Raw genomic sequence first — 23,398 nt, 5'->3', positions numbered from 1 at the left:
CATCAGCCATTATTAGGTGGTTGAGGTAGCCACAGAAATGTGCTTTTTGGCAAAATAAATTGTTTCTAAAACAGAGAAGTCTCATGGAAACCTTCACGGGGAGTTTGTTTGGTCCAGCAGTCCCTTTCCCTGTCGGAGCGTGGTTTTGCTGCTGACGCAGGAGGTAGGAGAGAGAGGTTCGGGTTCCTGGTTCAGAGTGAGGTGTAATGAAAACTGCCCTCAAGCAGACAGAGGGGGATCTTGAAACTGGTCTTCCTTTTTCAAACGTCGGCATTCCTCTGCTCCACTGCCCGCTGGTGCAACAGGCAGAAAAACTAACAAGTGATTCAGCAAATGGTAGAGACACAAAAGTTGTCATGAAGCAGTACTGGTTTTCAGAGGGAAATTGCTTAATATGTTAGCAGATGTCTTGATAATATATGAAACTTGAAGGAATCCAGATTGTATAAATGGTCAAGAAAACACACACACTCCACTTCAGAGGTCATGGAGGAATAAATGCTTATATGGCGGTTTTGCACGTAATGCAGGATCTGGTTTGAGTGCTCCTAATAATCTCTATATTGAACTTGCCTATCAGCAATTCAATTAAAAATATCCTTTTTAATTCTTAAAATGATAGGCAAATATAATAAAGTATATTTATCTGAGCTGCATCCCTTTGGAAGCATTCATTAGACGTCAACCTTTTGTATGGAGTATCCTCCTCATGAATGAGAGTTTGGTTTCAAAAATGTTGTGGGGCGGGGGTGGGGGGAAGAAGAAGAAAAAAGCTAATTCATTGCACTTTCACAGCTGCATTGAATGTGGCCTGTGAGGATCTACTGCATGCTCTGGTGAGGAGCAGTGGTGAAAGGGGCGCCGGCACAGCACAGTTACTGTGGTCTGGCTGGCTTCTGCTTTCCAGCCACACTGCTACAAAGTGGTGTAGGGAAGAGTAGCTGTGCCCCTGCCCTCCGCTTCCTGCTGTACTCCTGCTCAAAATCAAATTATGGTCTACCTTCTGTGACACAACACCTCCCCAGAAAAGTTTGCGTGAGTATTTTTCTTTTTCCCATCCTCATCAAGCTCCTTTGGTCCTTAAAATATAATTATTATTCCAGTGTAAGAGTTCTCTGTTTGGAAAAGCTAGATCGTGCTGTACAGTGCCAACTCCAATAAAGTATGCATTTTATATTACTAAAACTATTATAATCTAGAATTCAGTGGGACGTGTCTGTGCATCATAGAGAAAGCACTATTGGGAAAGGTATAAATTTTTACATGTGAGAAGTGGAGCTACCAGGTATTAACAGACCAGAGAAAAAAAGGATTGGTTTCACTTTTTCTCTAAAATAATTGTGTCTGAAAGAAAGTATACTGAAATTGTTCGAGTTGGCAGTACGGTTTGGCAAGAAAGAAGACAAGTATTTCAGTAACTTCTCAATGTTCTGCTAAATGTTTAAACAGCTAGGTAACAGGTCAGCTCCTCTTCGTGGTTATAGGGCCGAATGTTAAGATTGCATGTGTGTTGCGTACTATTGGGAATTATATTTTTCTGACCTAATTAATTGCTATCTTCCAGTCTTGTGGCTAATTCAATATATTTTGTATTAATCCCTTTTTTCCCCTCTTACTGCACATGTATGAATCAAAGTAGCATCTAAGATGAACTCTATCACACTTTCCATAGCACAGCTTTTTTGAGTACTGCAGCTTTGCTCAGCAGGTTGCATTTTTTCTACATATCTGTCCTGGAGGATCTGGTATCTGGTTTAAATTGAAAATAAATTGGATGTATTTGGAATGGAACATCTGGAGTTGCTGGATGTCTTAGGTGCTAAACAAATGAATTAGGGTCACCTTGACTATTTTTAATAAATGCAGACTGGGAACACTTCAGTGACAAAAAAAATGAGATGGAAAGAAAGGCAAAAAGGAAGTAGGAGCAATTTTCTCTCATAGTCTACTTTAAAATACTGCGTTTCACTTAGGATCAGTTTTCAAAAGTTTGTGTCAGTGAGCTAAAGTAAAGGAGTAGCTGAAGTGTAACAGAGTTCAGGGAATTAAATGGCAGAAAAATCCTCAATATTTTTGTGAAATAATAGGTGGAGTAAGGCTAGTGAAAGAGCTAATATCTTTTATTGGATTGACAGGTACAGAAGGAATTAAAACTGCTAGGCTTTAATAATGCAAATTCTTCTTCAGTTCTGAAATAGAAGTGTCAATCTTCATCCTTAGACCTTAGTAACTACAACACTACTACTGTAACAGATATCTGGTGTCATTATAATGTTTTAATTCATTTCTGTTTGAAAGGTCATAAATAAAAAGCTCATAATAGAATGAATAGCTTTGTCCTTTTCTTTAAAGATCTAGAACTTACACTTCACTTTCCAGTTTCATCTGCCTCCCATCTTCTACAAGATTAGTTTTAATTTTGATGTTATAATTACATTTGGTACTCATCGTTATTACATACACATTTCTTCCACTTCACTCCCATACTCACGATAAGGAGCTTCTGTACCAACTTTGTATGAGTTCTTTTGCCCTTCAACTGAAGCACGTTACTATCCTCAAAAGAAAGGTGGTATTTCTAAATATAGAAAACTAATTTAGGTTCTGCTGTGACAACTAGTGGTCCATTTCTTTTTCATGACAATGATGAGGTATTTATTTCTGAAGTCCATTGATATGTTTCTTAAGTCATCTTTTAGCTTGAAGGCAGAGAAGAAGTTGCCAGTAGGGGGGAAGGCACAATTCTTGTAAACATACTTGAGCTAGAGGATCTCTATTCCATCTCCCTCGACTAGATATGTATTTTCTTCTATTATTAAAACCACTATTATAGCCACTTAATACAAAGCATCTTCTGCTGAAATAAACTCAAAAATATGGATATATTTTTCTTTATCCCCTTTCTTTTCAAGATTGGCAGACTTACAGAGAAAGTTAGGTATAATGCAGTTAGAGATTTCAGAGAAACTGTTTCAGAAACTGAATAATGACTGGGGGAGAGAAAGGAAACATTTCTATGCAGGTATGCCAAAGTGATTTTTTTCATAAGGCAAGGTAGTTCTAAAAGTAGCTGTGCTTCTTTCTCAAACAGTTCTTATCCTTTATATTCATTGGAAAGCATCCCCACTTCTTCTTTGTACCAGAACAGGTTTGGGGGAAAGAAAAGAAGGTTATGTTATTTGCTTTTTATAGGCCGAATGGCTATGTGATTCACAGCTGGCTTTCTGACCAGAACTGGGTCATTAATGTTATAGATTCTCCTGAAGTAATTCAATGTATGATGTTAGAGCACTGTGAAATGGGGTGGCGGGTGATGGGGGTGGGGAGTATCCTAGAGGTTTAGGGCTTGCCCTGTTGTCTAGTTCCACTTGTGGGTTTTGGTCTGAAAGAGCTCTCTTTCAGAGAAAAATAAAAACCTGTCAGTGAGAGTTACTCTTTTGTTCCCTCAATACCTAGCTAATGTAAAGCTTTTTCTTGTTACTTTGGGGGTGAGAAAGGGAATAAAATTCTTAAAATAATTTTATAGATACGAGAATGTAAAGAGCAAAGGGAGTCTTCATTTTTAAATGTCCATCCATTGCTTGCTTGATATCGTGAATAAGCACAGCTTGAGGGTATCTTAAATAGGGGTAAAAAAAAAACAAAAAAACAAAAAACAAACCCCAAATGTTTGAGTAGTCCTATATTTGATGCTGTTATCTCATCTATTGATAGTTTTGTATCAGTTATGCCTGGCTTATTGGTCTAAAAAAGAATAATTTAATTTTAAAAGTCAATTTAAATACTGTTACAAAAAATTGAACATGACTAGGAAAATTAAAAAAAAAAAAATACAGGAACAATACTATGTTGAAAGGAAAAAAAGAAAAAGGACTGTTTTCCTCATCCTCACAGAAGCATGCTGTATCTTGCAAATGGCAAAAGTACTCAGAAGTGATACAGGCCAGGAAAGAGACAACAGCGTATGGGGAGAGCATAGAGAGTGCAAGGAGAGTGCACTGGTGATTTCTGCTTTGATGCTGCTGAGAACAGGTAGTACTTCTAGAAATAAGGTACCGCTCCTTCCAGTCGATGTAGGGAAGGGGAGGTCCCCAAAGGTGGCCTGTTTTCAGTGGTGGAGAGGAGGTAGTGAGGTAGAGAGAAGCTTAACTCCTCAGTTTATCATGTAGTACTCAAGCATTTTAGGGAGTGAAGCTGTTTTTTTCACACCTGTTGGCTGTTTGGTTTTGTGGCCCAGGTACAAAAAAAAGCAGCTAGTCATCTTTCTAGGAAACAGAGGCACCTTGCATGGGGTTTCTAGGTGCATTTCCAGCTTGCAAGGGGGATGCGTGGTGGTGGTACACAGAGCTTTCTATTCTTGTTAATCCATTGCCAGGTGGTGTTTCCATTCGCTCTTTCTCGCCCTTCTGATGGTGCTTTTCCTGCCCCCTGTGCCTTCTCCTCAGTTTACATCTTCCTTTTCCTTCCGTGCTGGGTGCCAGCAATGGGGGACACTTCCCGTTCTGGTCTCTGAGGCCACGGCCCTCGCTAGTCAAGAACAGTGATTGCCAGGAAAGGAAACAGCCCCTTGCTTGCAAGCATTTCTCAGTTAAACATCTGTGAGCTTTTTTTTTTTGTAGGCCTCCAACTGTTCCAAATTTGGATAGACTTCCATGGGAATAGGCAAAGCAGACATCTTTGACACATCCAGTTTGTTATGAAGCATTGAGCTTTTAGGAGAGGTCAATAAAGGCCACATAGGACCCTTTCCAGGAAGTTGGGAATCCAATCTTGTTTCTTGAGAATCAGTGACTGGTGTTTGATTTTGAATGTAATTTATGGACAGCGTTTGAACTTGAGTGTGAGACTGATTCCTGCTGCTAACCACAGCTGAACTAAACGAAGAGTTGAAGATCCTTTAGACAGAAGGTTTCAAAAGTCAAGCAGCTGATAAGTAGTTGCTGTGTAACTGGTGAGTATATCAAGGGAGTTTTGTGTGCATCCTTTTTGAAGGCAAGGACTTGAAAGAGATAAGAGTTAATAATCAAGGGAGCAGTGGAGGAAACCTGAAAAATGGCAGATTTAATAATGATGACTAAATATAGTATGCATGAAATCACTAATACAGTTCAAAAGTGAAGAAAAAAAGGGGGGTGAGGGGGGGGGACTTAAGATGCGACTGATGATGAGGCTGGAACTTAAACCAGATCCAAGAATTAAGAGAAGGGTCATGTGGCTGAGGAATTGCAGATTTCTTGGTGGGACTTTTGATGTTTCTGAATGGGAAGATAAGGCAGAATGAGAAAGCTGAGAAAGATCCTGAAGGGATTTGAGTGGGAGTGGGAAGGAAAGGCTCCATCGTTAGCCTTCATGATAGGATAAATTACAGCAAATTTTCGACCATGGTGGATTACAGATGTGCATACCGTAATGGAGAAGACAGAGTAGATGATCTGATGATCTTAAGTGGAATTAATGTCCCTGGAGGAGAGAGCCCTGGGGGGATGGCTCTTACAGCTAGGCTCTGTCCCCAAGTACCTAGAAAAACTGCGTTTAGAGAATAAGGCTAGTGCAATGGCTGGGAACTTCAGGGTAAGGAATAAAGCTTTGACCATCTTCTGCAACTTCCATTCAGGCTTTAGCTCTCAGCAGAGAGCTGTCGGCTAAACCTTGGTTTCTGTCTCAGCATATGGAGAAGTGCCAGTGGGTAGAAGACTAGTACTAATTGAGAAGGAAAAGTGCTCCAAGATTAAGGAAAATGATAGTCAGGCACAGCAGCTAGGGAAAGGTTTTCACTGGATAATGGGATGTGGTTACTAAGAAACAACTGAAGTGTTGTGTATACATATTGAGAGCTTGGACAACAAAATGGAGAAATCCAATCTTCTGGTAGAGCTCAGGATTTAAAACATCAGAAGCATGGTAGAATGCTCTTGGTAACTGGACTAGATGTATTTCAAGCGCTTTGTGCTGTTCAGAAATAACTGAACAAAAGCAAAAGTTACGCAGTAGTAACTGTATGGTAGACTAGAAAAAGTACCTCGGTGTAAAAAGGATAGACTGAAATCAGTTTGGCTGAAAATCAGTTTGGAGAAAGATGACAGAAGGAGTAAAGAATCTGTTGTTAGCCCCAGGGTTAGACTCAAATAGGGATAGGGATCTCTGTAGTGTTATTAGATAAATATTTCTTGTTATGAGGTGGTTTACTTTCCCAGGTAGAGATTAGAGAAGAAATTATAGAGCCAAGGTATTCCTGGATGTGATTGCTGGCAAGTTTCTTCCTTAAACCGGTCACTGAACCAACATGAAATTGGTGTTGCTTCAGACTTCGTTTGGAAAAGCTATGAGGGTATTCTAGAAAATAATTCTTGATTGAGGATTCAGTTGTACTTTATGCTTCACTCTTTCTGCCCCTATCGAGCTGATCCCAGCAGTCACACAGCCAAGGCATGAGTTACATCAGCAAGGTGTCTCCAGAGCAAACGCGTCAGTCGGGGTGGAGGGGTGAGCTCTAGTGGATCGGGCTGCCCGAGGAGGTGGCGTGAAGGCTTGAGGCTGCTGAGGTGTTCAGGGCCTTCCCATTCAGTGGCAGTTTACAGTTAATCAGGCTAAGTGTAATTCCAAATTTCACCCATAGTAATCATGGGTTGATTCCGTTTGAATTATGTAGACAAATATAGGAAAGCTGGTTTGGACTTTAGGTTTTGAATCCTAGTGGCAAATTTAAATAAGCAAAGCTGATCACAGGTGTAAGAAGCCTGAGGACTCAATTTCTTCAAGTCACATATCCGTAAAATTTGTCTGGAAACTGAATTGAAGTAAGCAGGACATCTCCTGGTCTGCAGACCGAAATGGATGAATAGTCAGCCTGAAAATACACAGTAGGACTAATGCAGGAATCCTGTGAGCAATGGGGGGAAAAAAAGAAGAGTTAATTCTGATTTGTTTCTAAACTTGAATTTGATCTTGCAAATGATGTGAAAACGAAAAGAAGCAGCTTTTGTATGGTGAGAAGGGTAGAGAATAACAATAAAACACAACTAAAACATTAAATATTTTTGGCTTAATTTTCCGTAAGGATGATGGTAATGACAGAGGAAAAGGCAAGATGTATAAAGAGAATAAGAGAATGGAAATTACTACAACCAGAAGGAACTTGAGGATTGTAAAATACTCAGACCAAGAGAAATTTCCATCTCAGAATTAGGAAAGAATTGATACTGATTGTAACTATTTTAGCTAGTCTTTCCTTTAGGGTGCTACCAATGATTGGAGAAAGAAGTGACAACATAAAGCAGGGGGAAGGAAGAATTATGCAGGCATTTAAAAGACCGTCAGTCTTCCCTCAGAGTATGTAAAGCTTTGGAAGGCATTTTTTGGGGGGGGGGGGGAAATAAATCAAGGATTTGGGAGATTAAAGAAAGTGAAATAAATTACAATATATTTATTTAAAAGAGTAAATTTTTGTGACCCAGTACCCGTGTTTCAGAAGAATTAATTTTCTAGACAAGGAAGACCAGCCTGTGACCTTCAGGTCAGGCATGATCTGCCAGAACCTTTCCCGATGTCTGCAGGTAAATCTGCTGTTCAGCTCTGTCAGTGGGAATCTGCAGGCTGGGATTAATTCGGGCGGGGGAAACTGGTACCTCACAGCTCTCGAGAGTGCCAGAGTATTGCTGCCAGGGAGCGAGGTCTTGAGACTCCTCCTTTTGCGTTGTGGCCCCCAAAAGACCAATGGTTTGTAGCTGTTGAGATAAGCCATGAAGTAGGGGATCTTGGTCAGAGAAGCTGGGCAGAGAGCCAGATGGCATAATAAAAACAAATTTAGACATACCATTAATTTGGGCATGTGTTTCTAAATTTCTGAGTTTTATTTGGGAGAGGTAGGTGACCCTGCAGATGCTCTAGAATCATAAAACTGGAAAAGACCTTGAGATCATCTAATCTAAATTAAGGCCATTAAAAAGTGTATCTGCTCTAGAGATTAAGAAATTATTCCTTGCAGCATCCTGTTTTCAGAGCTGGAGACACACCCAGCTGTTTTCCCCTCCCAGTCTCTTCAGGCTTTATTTATCTGTGCTGTTTTCCAAAACTTGGCTCATTTTATTGCTCTCTTTTGAGCACATACCTGTCTTGAAGAACAGTGTCCAAAACTCCCCTCGCTTTGTAGTACTCCAGCTGAGGCTTTATGAATGCTGTGTACAGGTTGTACTAACATTCATGTATCCCAGCACTGTGTTTGCATGTTTACAGCATGATACTGTTAAGTTATAGCAGTTCATAAATTGAGCCTAGCTTCTCTCTTTTTGTGTAGAATTTCTCCTTAGCCAGTTATTCGCCATTTGGTATTTCTACTGTTGACTTCTCCTGCCTACGTGCAGTGTTGCGCATGTCATCTTTTTTTCTGAGACCACATGTCAAGTTTGTTTTTTTATCCTCCAATATAATTTGCAGTCCCACCAAGCTGGTTGTTTGTCAATTTAATAAATGTAGTCTCTGTTCTGTCATCTGGGTCACTAATGAAAATAGTGAGTAAGAGCAGACCCAGTGTAGGTGACTTCAGGAACTGCATTCTAGACAGGGATTTTGACAGTGAGCTAGTGAAGATTTCTGAATGTGTGTGTGGTTTTTTTTTGTTTATTCATTATTTTTTCTTTATATGCATCCATGTTAGTTTCATTTGGGTCTAATCTATTTAGTTTGTGTATGTGAATGTCATAGGAGGTGGTGTCAAAAACCTTATCTAAGTCAAATATAGATCTGCTTCTCAAGTCTGCTCTTCTACTTGTAGAGGAAATTTGCTTTGATGTGATGTATTATTTCAAATCCATTCTGGGTTTTATTCATTGCCTTGTCTTCTTTTAAGTTTTTACAAATAGACTGGTTATATCTGATGTGTGTTTCCTCCCCTTCCCCTTAATCGTGGGCTGTTCTTGTCATCAGCACCTTAAAAAGCTACATCATGGACTCACTTGAACAAAAAGGCTGGTTGCCTTTTTTCTGAGGCAAGAAAATGCAATTAATATAATTCATCTAGACTTTTGTAATGCATTCCACAGTATGTCAAGTGATGAACAGTCAGAGGAAGATGGGGATTAGTAGTGTGAACAGTAATTTAGATAGGAAGTGGCTTATAAATTATTAGCTATGTGGTGTTGAAATAGGTGGAGTAGTGTAGTGGTGAAATAGGTCTGGCTACCAATAGTTGTTCACACATTTTGGGAATGATTTGCTTAGTGTTTTCACTAAAATGTTTGGACTAATTGATTAAATTTGATTAAATCTGTAGATGGTGCAGATTAGGAGGAGCTCTTAACACAGAGGATAAGGGGGGTTTGTGCAACTGAAATGGAATGTCCTTGAGAAATGAAGTAATGGAAATGGAACAAAACATAACTGCATAAAACACAAAGTGGTGGATTTAGGAGCCGATGTCAAATGTAGACGAGAACTTATCCAGCGGAAGCACTGCCATGGAGAAGGTTCAGGCCTTCTGGCCAGTCAGAGGAGGACCGTCAACCTGCTGTGTGATGTTGAGATGATCACACATGTGGCTCTGGATGTGCGAGACATCTTCCTGGAATAGAGTCATGCTAGCGTCCCCATACATCTGCCCCCAAGAGTGCTTTTAAACTAACATGCATAATTCTGGTCAGCCAGACCTCTGGAGAGAGATGAAACCCTCTGGAGAGAGGTGAATTCAAACCAAACAGAATACAGGGAAGCACGATGAGGATAACCGGGGTGCAGAAGTACAATCTAACATGAGTGACTAAGTGGGAGTAGATAATGTAGGCTAGTAACATTGTCATGTACTATGCTAGTATGGGAGGAATGAGGGAATGTAATTAGTGCTATAAATAGATCTTGGAGGTAAATACTGTCTGATATACTATACAAATGTATCCAGAAGATGTTGAATTCACAGTACAGGCCAAGGACACAAATTTGAAAAAGAAAGCAGAGGGGTACATTGCTTCTTCCTAACATACCAGTAAGTTTGAACTTGGAGAAGAAATGGATTTCACATTTAGTGGGAAACTTCTAAGTGAGACATATTTGTGTGACCTTTCGGGGACCCTAGAGAAAGGAGATGAACAAGATCTGGATCATTTCGATTTTATCTTTAAACTCACAGCTGTCACAGTTTGAAGATGAGTGAATTTATAAAAAGCAGAAAACTTGTTATCTCCGAGAGAAATACTTTCAACACCATCTGTCCTGTGTTTTCCTGAAAGGAAAAAAAAAATTGTTTGTCCGTCAAGGTTGCTACTGGACAAGCGTGTAGGAGGGCAGATGCGAGAATCTAAAAATAACACTGGGGGAGGGAATCCATTATGATATCTAGGTTATTTTCTAAATTGTTTACTAGATAGACTGATGGCGTTTCAACATTATTTCAGCATTATCCTGATGCTGGGATATATTGACTAAAACCCCGTCTGTTCCATCAGACTTTTAATTATCAAGTGTAAACTTTTAACCTCAACTTCTTAGTGGTTTATGCCTGTAAGGTTTTTGTCTTTGAGCTCTCCCAAACCTTTTATACTACAGTCAGGAATCAAACCAGTGTATTAGCAACTGGTTTATAACTTCTCAGTGTAGGAAGTCTGGCGAAGTCACAATACAATTATAAAACAATCATAGCAGGAAAAACTACTGCTCAAGAAGGTTAAAAGATATTTCTGTATATTATCTGAAACTAGATTGTATCTCTCCCTGCTTACATGACACACAAAGGTTTGGTGAACAGTCTGGTATTTTTTCTCTTTGAGGACTATATGCTAGCATGTTGTCTCAGTAAGATGGAGCTATTGACAAAGATAATTAAAACACAATGCATTGTTGCTTAATATTTAAGTCTTAACATTTGGAAATATGAAAATACCACTTTTAAGATAAAATACTCTTAGGCTTGAAGTGTACATGCTCAGGATATAAAAAGGATGTATCGCAAAACACAGAGAAATGTCCACGTATGACCATACTCCCGACAATCCAGGACTGAGAGAGCACAGGGGCACTGAGTCCAAGCTGAATAATCATCTCCCACCCCAAATGGCCTTTCCCTATTAAGGCGATCCAGAGCTAGCCAGATGGAAAGCCTGCAGAACTGGCAAATTGGGGTTCCTGATTTTTTGGAGGCAGTGGAAGTAGAGAAGGAAGAAGGAATAGAGGTTGTAGCTTTTTAACTCTTCATCAGAACCCCCCCCGTTCTGAATCTATTGCCAACTGAATGTGCTTAGTCCAAAGCTCTTACTCTGCTTGACAAACAGTGAAATAGACTGCTGTCAGTAGGAAGGAGTAATTGTAAAGACTGAGGGAATAGCCTTGAGGAGTCTTTTGCTTCTCAGAAATGGAATCCAAATTTATAACAACTTCATTCATATGATAATCTGAAGCAGGTATTTCCCTCTTTCAGATTCTACAGGAAGCATTATTCTAAAATACTGCTTTCTGTTCTTCATACTTTTCCCAAGACTTTTATACTTTACCTTTTGTATGTTTTTGAGGCTTTTGTTATTCCAGATAGCTCCAAACAGGGGCTCCTATTTAACATCTCTTTTTCTCCTGATCCCAGCTCTGTTTCAAGAGCCAATTCCACTCCTTGTAGAGACTTTCTACTTAACCGAGTTGTTACAGCCTCAAGTGACCATTTTATAGCATGATGTCAAGAATATGTTGAATGCCCTGGGTGTGGCATCAGGCATATGGGGAGCGTTTGATATTACAGGAGTTGCTTGGATACTGTTGTAGGGCTGTGGGAATGGAAAATACCGGCACGGGTGCATTCTCAGCACTGCTGTAACGGAGGAAGTGATGTCTGGAGTGAGGCTCCCTCAAAACCGCACCCCGTTTTGCCTCCGGTGGAGCCAGTGGCTCGTTTCCAAGAGGCGTCCCTGGACCGAAGGGCCTGCTGGCAGCCTTGAGCAAGCAGGGAGCCCGAACTGCAGTGAGAAGCCGAGCTTTTTGCAGTGAGGATGCACCCGAGTTGTTTTGGAGAAGAGCAAATAGGAAAATGCAAAATAAAATACAGTCCATTTAAGAGACAGGAAGCTGACTAAGCTCGTGAATAAGATGCCTCAGATAAAGGAAAGAGAGAGGGAACAGCAGGGCAGAAGAGCTGGAAAAACAGCAGAATTGGGGGAGAAAAAAAATAGCAGTGAAAGCTAACAAGGATGTAGGAGGTTAGATGTAAAAAGGCGAGGCAGGTGTTTAAGCTCTGAGGAATAAAACCAGAAAGGGACCTTATGAAAGCTAGATCTGAGTGACTCTCAGGAAGTGAGATGTGCTTCAGAGAGGCTGTTGGGAATGTAGTATGAGAGGGCCAGGAAATAGTAGGAGGGTGAAAGGTGGAGTCCTGCTCTGTGATGGACTTCAGTTTAGTGGGAAGTATGAGAGGGAGGTAGTGCTGGATGCTGAATCAGAAGAGCAGCAATTCCGTGGATGTAAGAAGCCCAAAGCTGATGCTCTCAATCAGGTTGTTTTTCTGGAGGTGAGGCTGGAAAGAGGCTGGGTAAATAAATGTTAGATTCAGTAAATTTTGGGGGAAAAGGATGCCGGAACGTTGGCTATAGGGTTGGAAGAAGAGAGTAAAGCCAAGAAATGAGTTGGAGGGAGTTTGGCATTATTGTGAGGGAAGCAAGAAGGCTGAAGAAGCATGAATACTGAAAAACATGGATGGCACCCAAGTTAAGGGTTTGATGAATATTGCAGAAGGAGTGTGTGTAAGAACATTATGATCTTGAAGCTGTTGTGCTTGCTTTGTGGAAGACAGAATCCAGTCCCAAGGTTAATGATTGTCGTGGCACATTACCATGACTCTTGGAAGCTCATATGGAAGTCCAGGATTTCATTGTGCAATAAGTTGTAGAACAAATGCAGAATGACAAGGGTTCCTTTCTCCACAGAGTTAAAATTTGAGAGTAAGTCAAGGGCAGATGACACACAGAGACAGGCAGATGGGAAATAGGAGGCATTGCTTATGAGGAAGGATGAGGCCTCCATAAAGCAGTGGCCAAGCCATTGTCGAGGTTTCAGAGGTCAGTACAGTAGAGCAGAGTTTTAAGGAGAAAGTGGAAAGATGTGAGTGAATCAGCTTTGCAAGTGTTGCCAATAAGCTGCTCCTGAAATTGATAAATGAGCAATAGTAGGATTGGGAGATGCTGCTTCTGAAAGTGTAGTTTGATGTGATGGGACTGCTGCGGGAAGGGGAGCAAAGAGTAGATGTTGTGGGCTGGCGGTGTTTGTGACAGCATTTTGAGTGGATCTGAACATATATGCATTTATTAAGGCCAGAGGAAAGGAGGCTTCACTAATCAAAATGCAGGATGAATGTAGGCTGGTGCTCTGAACTATGGGGATGGATATAAAAGCATGTTTTTAATAACCCAGGACAGCTTTATAAGAAATACCTGCAGGAGTTTCATGTAACCTGGACCCAGACGTGAGAGAGAGCAAGTCACGCTTAAAGATGGCATTGATGTCACTGTATTTGAGTGAGTGGCTGGGTCACAGCATTTTTGCTCAGCTGATGAAGGGAGAAGACACAGGAAAACACAAGTCTGTTGCAGCGACGCTGGGATTGAGATGACAGATGTCCACAAAGGGATGCCTGAGAGAAGACTGTTCACTATTTTGACTTTGGACATAAATCTGGAGTTAAAGCCTGTTCCGTAGGTTCCAGGTATAAGGATTTGTATCTGTAAATGGCATACTGCAGAGGCCAGGTAGAGAGAAAAATGTCAGCGACTGGCTGCTAGTAGAAACTGAATTAGGGGAAGGTATAGAATGGGCTAGGAAGAAACGAAACTAGGGGCAGCAGTTGTAAAGAATGCTATTCATGTAGCTTAGAACTGAAAGAATGAGTTGAATTTGTACAAATGATTGGGCTTTTGTAACAGAAGAAATTAAAGCAACTTAGTCTGAAATTATTTGCCAACAGTCAAAATGTACAGTTTCTGAAGCTTGCAGATCATTTAAACGCTGGCAGCAAACAAGAAAACTCATGCAATACTATTGCCTACAATGATGAATTTTTTTTTTTTTAATGCCATGCTTTTGGTTTTTCTCTTACCAAGATTACTGGTCTCCTGTTGCAGCAGGGACACCAATTCAACCACAGAAATAGTGCAAGTTAGTACTAACAGATCTTGTTCCCAGAGCCACGATTACAGTACTGGTATGATGAAGTAGATGGGGATGAAGTCATGGGGAAAATTGCAGAGTCATGTTGATGCATGCAGTGTTAAACCCCAAGGTGCTTACCCAGGGAAGGCCAAAAGTGATTTAAAAAGCTGACTGAAAATATTGCCGAGATAGAAACCATATTTTAAACTGGGTTAATTTGAAATATAGTGTAAAATCAGTTAGCGCTGATACGCGAGTGTATTAATTGCATTGTTGCTCATATTGCTCCGTATACACTGTTGTCCTCGGCTTCTCAATTTTGAAAAATTACTAACGATAGCCTAGTGAAGTTTCTGTATGTCTGGATGTCTCCAAGTGAGACTTTCCCACCTCCATAACCAAAAAGGAGAGTTTAAATGAAGAATTTGCCAAATGAACTGGCACCTAAATTCCAGTTACTCTATTTTAGGTGTTGCAGCCTTAGTAGTTATGATTGTTTCACACACATCAAGTCCTCCCTTGGACTTTGGCTTCTGCACCTGAGTACATCGTTTGAACTCACTTGGTTTGCACAAATATGTAATCGGAAAATTAATTTCTCCACTAACATGAGACTGACTGTAGCTGTGCTACGACCCTGTATTATGTCTGCAGGAGTATTGCTGTGAGAGTTCTGCTTGCTAAGCAAATGTAGGGCAGCACACCCAGGAAGAAGATAAGTAGAAAAACGCTAATTTAAATGATGAAGACCTATTTTAAATAGCATTCATTTTAAAGTTTAAATATTTACTCATTCGCAATATTTGCGTGTTCTCTTTCCTTGCCAGCAGCATCGCACACATGGGTTTCTTGGCTGAGGCGTGGGGAAGGAGCGTGGTCTGCAGTTAATGGGGTTACTGCCTTCAAGAAAATTAAAGGAGGGCTGGAGCAGAACCCGCTGTCCGTGTGTGTGTCAGCTTCCCCGGGTCCCTGTGGTGTTTCTGCCTCCTGGGCGGCTGGGCAGTGCCACAGGGCCCGGGCCCAGGCTGGCGGCCAGCCCGCAACTCCAAGGGCCACAGCTGGCTCCAGCCCTGACAAAGGTCGGGCTGCTCAAGTGAAAAACCTGCCAGTGTTTGAAAGGGGGGGAAAAAAAAAAGAAAAAAAAAAAAAGAGCACCTCTTGCAGAACCATGCCAGCACAACCCAGCGTGCCTTCCGCCTAAAAGCAAACACACACCAAGCCGAAAACCTCCAGCGGAGGAAGGCGAAGCCATATGCCACCTGGAATTTTTCGTGCGGTCTCTGAAAATACAAACCCAGCAGTATCGCCATCCTCTCATGCAGGGCCTGAGCCTGGGCCGTGCGGCTGCGGCACACTGGCAGAGCGCTTTGCCGTAGTTGAAGTTACAGCTGCGATTTTAAGAAGGGCATGTTTGTGTTTTATTGTCGATTTTCATGATTATCTGTAGTTCTAGTGATTATCTGCAAAATAGGGCACACTGTGTTGCCAGTAATACATGTATCCTGTGGCGGTGAGCCAAGACAGTAATTGAAGGTCAGGGATTGTTTGCCGAGTGCAGTTCAGTGTGCTGCCTGATTCCATAGGGGACTGGCAGTGCCAAAGAACAAAGGCAGCTCTGTTCTGCAAGCTTATAGTATGGCTTGCTTGACCCAGTTCAGGCCCAATTGTGAGATGAAGCAAACAGTAGTTGGAACCAGCGCTAAAATAATGTGACTATTAAAGAAGCCGCGCTAAAGCATAGTATTTTGCAAATGTCGTAACCGGACTTGGATAGGAATATTTTCCATTGGCTTTGGGACTCTTAAGACACTTACTTTTAAAATTCTTGTTTAAAAATCAGTGTTGGTGCCTTTATGTGGCAAATCTCTGCTTTGTTAAGAATACAGACATATATATTGCGGTAAATTTAGTAAGCCGTAATGATGCAAATGTCATTTTAAGTTGCCTTAGCATACTTAACATTAGGAATTGCACCAGTAGCAACTTGATTTTTTTTTTTTTATACTTTCAAAAGGTATTTTCCCACTAAGCGGATTTTTGCTGAGATCGTCTTTAAGTGAAACCCTTGAACGCAGAGTTGCTGGGTTAGTATTGCACATGTAGCTGGTGCCACTTGAGAATTTTTAGCAAAATCCCTCTGTGGTAATGAATAGGTGGTGCTGCGCTGGGTATTAATATTCTTTGTTACTAAGTCGCAGTCTATTAATAAAGCTTTGTCCAAACGGGCAAACTTGCCTGTCCTCCAGACAGTCTTGTGATTTGTATTTTAACAGTGTCTGTCTTAGATGTTAGTGAGGATTGCCTGCTTTGACAGTTGCACTGCATACCACCCAGCTATCGCAGCACCATTAGTTTAATAGTAACATGAAGTATCTTGCGCTGTGTAATAGGCATAATTCATTTGTTTGTTCTAAAACAGCCCCCTGAAACCATATGAGAGGGGTATGAGTTTGGAGGTAGTAGTAGTATGTCTTTGGGACGTCCAGTACTTCTTGGAGGTAATGCAGAATGTGTTTTAAAAGTCAAATTGAAGATCATACAAGTACAGAATTAGGTTTGAAAAAAAATACTTTATTTCTTGACTACTTGGCAGAGTCTGAGTTCGGGCTATTTGCCTGTGTCAGCTATTACTTGATGGGTCAAGTTTTATTTTTTAGAGGTGGTGAGGCCTCTGAAGGACCCAGTCTGTGAAAGACACCCCTGCTCGCCTGACAAGCTGCCCTGTTACCGTTTGGTGGCAGAGAGTGGTCACGCTTCTGCACCAAAGGGGTAAAGGTGGTGCAAACCTGCAGCTCCAGACATGGAATAAAGATGCATTTTAGTCTCTGCTGCTGCATGACCTGTCCCCGTACCAGTGAAAGCAGCTGAGGCGTTATTCCCCTTTACCCGAGGGGAGGTAGGGTGGAGAAGAAGGAATTGGAAAGAAATCAGGTCAAAACGATGTCACTACATTTTTTTATTTTTAACTTTTTTTCCTCTGGAGATGAGGAAGCGCAGCTCCACTGCAGCCTGGCTGGGGCAGGAGCTGTGTTTTGGGGGAGCAGAGGGGAGCCCCATGCTCAGCTGGGGGCAGCGGGAGGCTTTGCTGTGGGCGAGCAGCTCGGGCGAGGGGCTGCGAGCAGGGTGCCGGCACCGAGGGCAGCAACTGTGCAGCCCGGGCGGGCAGGAATGGATGGAGGCTGCTGCGGGCACCGCCGCGGCCTCACTGCCATCTTAGGCTGCTCGGGCTCGCCGGGCAGGAAGGCCGCTTAGAAAGGAGAAATCGGCACAATAAACCGCCTCTGCCAGTGCCCCTTCAAAGCCAAATCGAGTTTTGCAGTTGGGTGGCTTGAGCGGAGGTCGGGTGGCGTGCAGAACCCGTGGACAGGTAGCCGCGTTCCTGGCCTGCCTGGGTGCCTGCCCTGTCACCAGCTGCGGTGGAAGAAATCCAGTCCGTGGTGAGTAGAGAGCCTTCCAGTTCAACTTCAATTTTAAAATGTACTAGAAGTATTTTATTATTTCAGAGCTCAGTATTTTATAGCATTCCGGTACACCTTTAAGCTTACATCATTTGGAATAATTCAACATGAGAACAGAGAGGTAGTCATGCAGTGATTTCCCATTATTCTCATACTTCCTTGGCAAACCACACGCTTTATATTTTTTCCATGAAGTAAAAAATGTACAGCTGTTTAGGTTTAAAGGGTTCTGAGGAAATAAATGCCTCTATCGTAACCTCCCTTGTGATTTTTTTTTTTTTTTTTTTTTCTGTCCATGCTTGTGCATGTGAGCTAAACTCAAGGAATGCATTACAGGCATTATTGGTAAAGTTCTGTTTGGAAACCATTTTCTCATTACATAGTGCACCATGTATTGGACTGTTCAGGTGAATTGGTATTTTAGTGTAAACTGCAAACAACTAGTTGGTTAGTGCCATTAACTTCTGTTCAAGGGTGGGAGAACACGTTTGATGGGTGGTTTTTTTTGGTCATCAAGGAAAAAATAGGTTGTATGCTGAAAACTGGAAAATTGTGCATCGATGCAGTTTTTTGCATCGGTTTAGGGGATGTAAATACGTGCTGCTCGGGGCGCTGGGGGAGGACCAGGCCCTGCCAGGCTCGGGTGCTGCCGGCGGGGAGGGGGGCAGCCCCCGCCCCTGCTCCGGCTGCTTCTGGGCTCAAGTCAGACACTGAGCTCATGCCTCACCCGCCCTTCCTTTCTCTTCCGAATAGTTTTTTAATTATTCTTTTTGGGGTGAACGTGGACGGAATTGCAGCCCACCCGCGGCAGGGTGGGGGGCACAGGGAAAGGCTTGGGAAGGATAGCCGCCACAGCCTGGGGAGTTTTTCGAGGGGACGAAGGATTAGGGCCAGAAAAGGGGGTTGGGGTTTTTTTTGCAGGGTGCCGCCACACGTGGCCCGCGGCTCCGCCCCCGCGGGACGTGGCCGCCGCCTCCACGCCCCTTATGTAAGCGGCGGCGGCGGCGGCAGCGCCCTGACCCAGCAGCGGGGACGCGCCGGGCCCACAAAGGGCGGGCGGCGAGTCCTCCTCCTCCTCTTCCTCCTCCTCCTCCTCCTCCTCCTCTTCTTCCTCCTCCGCCTCCTCCCCCGGCCCCGCCGTCCCCGCCCCCGCCGCGGCCCGACCCGGAAGCGGCGCGGCGAGAACCATTTTCCTTGGGAGTTCAAAGGCGGAGGCGGGTGCGGAGGTCCCGCGGGCCGGGCCGCGGGGGCGCCCAGCGAGGTGCGTACCGGCGGGTGGTGGCGGTGCTGGGGGGCGAAGAATCCGCCGTCAGGGCACGGGGGGCGCCTCCGCGGGACACCACCCTCACTTCCTCCCCCCCCCCGCCCCAACACCCTCCCGCGGACATTTTAACTTAATGAGGGGCGCCCGCGCGTCTTTGTTTGCCCTCCGAGGCCGTGGGGGGCGGAGCGGGGCGCGCCCCCGGCCCGCGGGGGTGCTGTGGACCCCCCCCACTCCCCCGAAACCTCCCGTCCCCGCGGTGTGCGGAGCGGCGCACGTGACGGGAGGGCTTCCGCGGGCGCGGGGGAGCGCGGAGGCGGGCGCGGCGCGGCACGCGGCCGGCGGCGGCTTTGTGCGCGGCCAGGAGGCACCGTGAGCACCGGCCGCCCTCCCTGCCCCTGGCCGGCGCCCTTCGGAAAAACGTAGTTTAAGAAATCGATTTTTTTTTTTTTCTTCTCTCCTTTTTTTTTTTTTTTTTTTTTTTTTTTTTTGGTGTGTTTTTTTGTTGGCGAGGTTAAATTTCTGCCCTTAACGGTGGCTGCTGAACTCCAAGGGCACGTTGTCCAGACGTCAGCGGTAAGGAGCCCCGCCGTTCCAAACCGGCCGCAATAATCGCGACATACCGTGGCCCCCCCCCCCCCCCCGAGGGCCCGGTGTGCGCGGGGCGCGGCAGCCCCTCCGCGCAGGGACCGGGGGCTCCGCCGCGGGGAGTGCCGGCGGAACAACCCGCGACCGAGGAAACTCGATGCTCGGTTTTTCTGTCAGATCTGCTTTATTTATCTTCCGCTCTTTTCCACTCGGTAATTCTGCCTTTGAGTATGAACCATGGCAACAAACAGGCGTTGGAAGAGAGCTAGAGCTAGTTTGAATGATTAAGTGTCATAATGAAAAGGTGCCAGTGTTTGCGCTATTGCAGGCTGAACAGCGAGGCTAAAAGAACAATATGTGGAAAAGTTTGCTGAATAGCACGTATAAATTAAGTTTACACCATCTTTTCAGTTCTTGTGGTTTAAAGAGGAAAGCCTATAAAACGTTACAGGTTTTAGTTGAAGAACAGCTTTCTTGCAATAAATTTTTAGCTTTCTATGAGTCTTTAAATTTCTCTCGAGATTTTTTTGTTTGTTTTTTTTTTTTTAAAAAAAGGAAGAGGCGAATAGGCGAATGTGCTTTTGCAGTGTGGGGAGCAGGCTGCGAGCTGCAGCCGGGCGGAATGAGGTGACGGTAGGTGCGGGCTGAGCTGTAACCCGAGCGTTTGGTGCAGGGAGCCCGCTGGGTGTCAGAGCCTGGCAGCGCCTGGGCCCTGCCCGGGGCCGGGGGGGCGGCGGGGGGGGGCTCACCACGGCTCCAGCTGCTTCATTGCGTTAGGCAGAGATGGAAACGCACTGTGTGCCTGCTCAGTACTGCTTCCTCGGGAAAGCGGGGCCTGTGGTTGCCATGGGGGTTTTGCAATGATAAATAAATAGATGGGTTGTGTTACTGGGCGTTAGAAAAAGCAGTCCGTGAGTAATCCGCTGTATTTGTGAGGATTTGGTGAATGCCATCGAATAGTTGTGAGATAGTTTGTTGTGAAGGGATAGTACTTAATATTTTCTAAAAATGTGAATTTCCGGAAGGTCTAAACACAGCTTTTCTTCTTGGTCTTAGAGCTGTGCCAGTTGCCTCCCGTAGGCAGGTGATTTCTTGCATGAGCTGCGGTAAAATCATGGGGAGATTACGGGCCGGGGGGGGTGGGGGGGGTGTGAGGGGGGCGGGCCAGGGAGAGAGTAAAAAATATCTTTTGTTCAGTGTCAGGGAATTTGGTAGCAAAGCAACCAAAGTGTGTGTTCAGAGAGCTCCCTTTGGCCAGGCAGGGAAATTTGGTGGAAAAACAGTGGGTTTTTTTTTCAAGCAGCTGCTGAGAGTGCTGACGTCAGATATCACTTAAAATTGAGTGCCCGAGTCCTTTGCTTAATTGTGGTCTTCAGGGAGTTGGGTTAACATAGATGGTAAAAGGAAGCTGTATGCAAGTTTGAAAGGGAGATTTTTGTTTGAAGAGGTTCAATTTTTCCTGGTTTCAGGCAGTATACTTCATTTTCCCTAGAGTTGTCCTCCACTTTGGGAACGGAAAGAGGGAGCGTCTTCCTCTGAAAGTCTGCAAGGAGCTCATTGGACCTTCTTACATCTATTTTCATGTCATTACACGCCTCACATGCTTGCCTCTGGTAGCTGACTCTTGCCTGCTCTGCTCTTAGTCTGTTCTAATTTGTGCGTATGTGATGTGTGGTGTGAAGTTTGCTCATGTCTTCCATTTTAAGATTTTTTTTTTTTTTTTTTTTCAAATCCCTAACCCATCCGGGTTTGGATATCTCCTCCATGGCCTGCCTATCTCCTGGAGCTGATGGAGTCTGGACTTTGCTTTCCCAAGAAGGCCTGCTTTTATTAAAGGGTGGGGTTTTGTTGTTCTTTGGTAGTAGGAATGTTTTCTAATGGTGTCTGAAAAATCTCAAGTTGTGTGCAGCTGAGCAGCCATCCACATATGAGGAGGTGTGTGGCATGGTGTAGTTTTGCTTTATTTACATGTTTTTCCAGTGTGCTTGTGGGATAGCCTGCATCCTTCACATGTGTATTTTGGGGGCGTTGGCCTGTCTAGAGGCTTAGAGCTATGAAAGCAAGTGAGAAGGCATTATGTTTCTTTTCTCAGAATAATCATGCTTGCAGATCTATATTTGGAACTAGTTCTTTTAATACCAGCAGTAAGATAAACTGGTGGTTCACATGTACCTTGATCTGTAGGGTTGTCTGAATCCTGAATAACTGCAAACCGCATTCCACATTTTGGCTAATGATGTGGTATGTCCTGTTTGTAGTCGGAAACGCGTTTCTTGACCTGAATAATAGCACAGAAAGTTAGAAAGGAGCCAGCATGGAAAAAGTGGAACAGCTTATGCGAAGATGTGGGGGTGAATTAAGAACTGGAAGGCGACAAGGTTGACTTTTCTAAAGAAAAGCTGGTCCGCTTGTGAGTTTATACACTCAACATTTTGAAATTTCTTGATGTGAACTCCACCCTCATTTAGCTTGAACCATTAGCAATACAAGATCCATTATAGAGGAGTGATGCAAGAGCAAAGGCCCTTTCTTAACTATTAGAGGTTAAATCATTATTTACTATTCGGACTCAGTAGTTAGCATATTATCATATTCTCCTGTCCCTCCGGCCCTGTCATCCAGTTACCCTGTTGTTGAGATGGCTGACTGGCTGATAAGGCTTTTTTTTTTTTCACTTGCTTGTGTCAGAAAGGGTAACAGCTGAAGTGAAACCTTAAATAAAATGGAAACAAGAATGCAGTGTGTTAGATCTGAGTATTTGTAGAGTTGGATGTATTTATTAGAAGGTATTAAGTATCTCTAATGAAGTACTCTCTCATTTCTTTAGTAAGTGCCAAAGCTGAAGCTCCAGAGAGACTTGGGTTATATTTAGCCTAATCGCAAGGCAACACCTTTGTAAAGTCGGTAATGAAGTCTGATAAAACCTTGAATGCATCTCCAACGAGCTGCCTGCAGCCTGGCTGAGGGCAGGTCACTGACTCTGCTCCTGCCCTGCTTAGGTGGCTTTTGTCGAGTTATGGGATTGCTTTGTGCCTCCATTACCCCATCTGTAAATAGGCGGCACTGATCCTGCCCTCCCCTTGTAAGTACTTGGGGTCTGTTGCTGTGAGGTGTTGCATGTGAGCCGGCGGTGTCCTGTTGCGATAGCAGCATCTTACGGATGTTGGTGTAGCGTTCGCACAACGCTTCATGTGGTTTGACCTGCCCTTGTTTCTCCTCTTTGTCTTTTCCTCCTGCATTTTATATTTAGACTCTGTCTCAAAGGGCTTTTTTCTTTTCCTGTTTTCCCTCAATTTTTTTTTTTTTTTTTTTTTTGTCCTGGAGAATAACTTTCCTATATTTTTTTTTCTGACCCTCCATAGTTTTTTTTTTCCCTTATATCCTGCATGTTCTTTCTGCTGGTTGTTTCTTTTGTTCACCCATGCCTTCCTCTTGCTGTTCCCATCTGTCTTGAGAGCGGCATTTTCTCTCCCCTCCATCCGCTGGGATTTCCTTTTCACCTGACTCATCCCCTCTTGGTACATCCCTGCTCAGTCACGCTCTCCTTGCGCTTCTGTTCGAGGAAACCCAGCCAGGAGGGAAGGGGACTGCCTGCTCGTCCTCTCTTGGGGGAGACCCACCGAAGTCACGGCTCCCTCCCCGCTTGCCTACTGCATCCTGCTGTGCCTGGACGAGGCAGAGTGTTTTGGGCAAAGCCTGTATGGAGCAGCCCGTTATTCCCTTTCTCCATGCCTGGCTTGTGCAGCGGGGCCGGGAGGTTTCCTGCTTCCTCCCACGTGCCAGGGAAGCAGAGAGGGGCCGTCGGCTTCGTGGGAGGAGGCAGGAAACCTCCCGGCCCCGCTGCAGAATCCCCGGGAGCGGGCACTGTGCCTCCGAAGCCGTTGTGCCGGAGCAGCCGGTTGCTGCAGGGAGGAGCGGCTGCGGGGGCGGCAGGCAGCAGAGTCGGAACAGTTGCCGAGACGGGCAGGGAAATGAGATGGTT

The 23,398-nt window shown here is 44.0% G+C and overlaps 1 protein-coding gene across 3 annotated transcripts in view; it reads left to right on the top strand.

The window, feature by feature from the left end:
• JMJD1C (jumonji domain containing 1C) overlaps positions 1 to 23,398 on the top strand; it is a 167,695-nt gene that overhangs the window by 86,679 nt on the left and 57,618 nt on the right. The window contains exon 1 of one of the 3 annotated variants that reach the window (XM_032994620.2): positions 18,591 to 18,828. The exons of 1 other annotated variant lie outside the window; for it this stretch is intronic. The gene's annotated coding sequence lies outside the window, so the exon portion shown is untranslated. Of the gene's footprint in view, positions 1 to 18,590; positions 18,829 to 19,296; positions 19,405 to 23,398 lie in introns of those variants that run through there. One more of the 3 variants, XM_042792919.1, reaches the window with a different exon arrangement.

Source organism: Tyto alba, unplaced genomic scaffold (genome assembly GCF_018691265.1).
Source record: "Tyto alba isolate M040663 unplaced genomic scaffold, T.alba_DEE_v4.0 Super-Scaffold_1, whole genome shotgun sequence".
In the NCBI taxonomy this organism is placed as follows: domain Eukaryota; kingdom Metazoa; phylum Chordata; class Aves; order Strigiformes; family Tytonidae; genus Tyto; species Tyto alba.
This window is presented reverse-complemented; position numbering and strand designations above follow the sequence as displayed.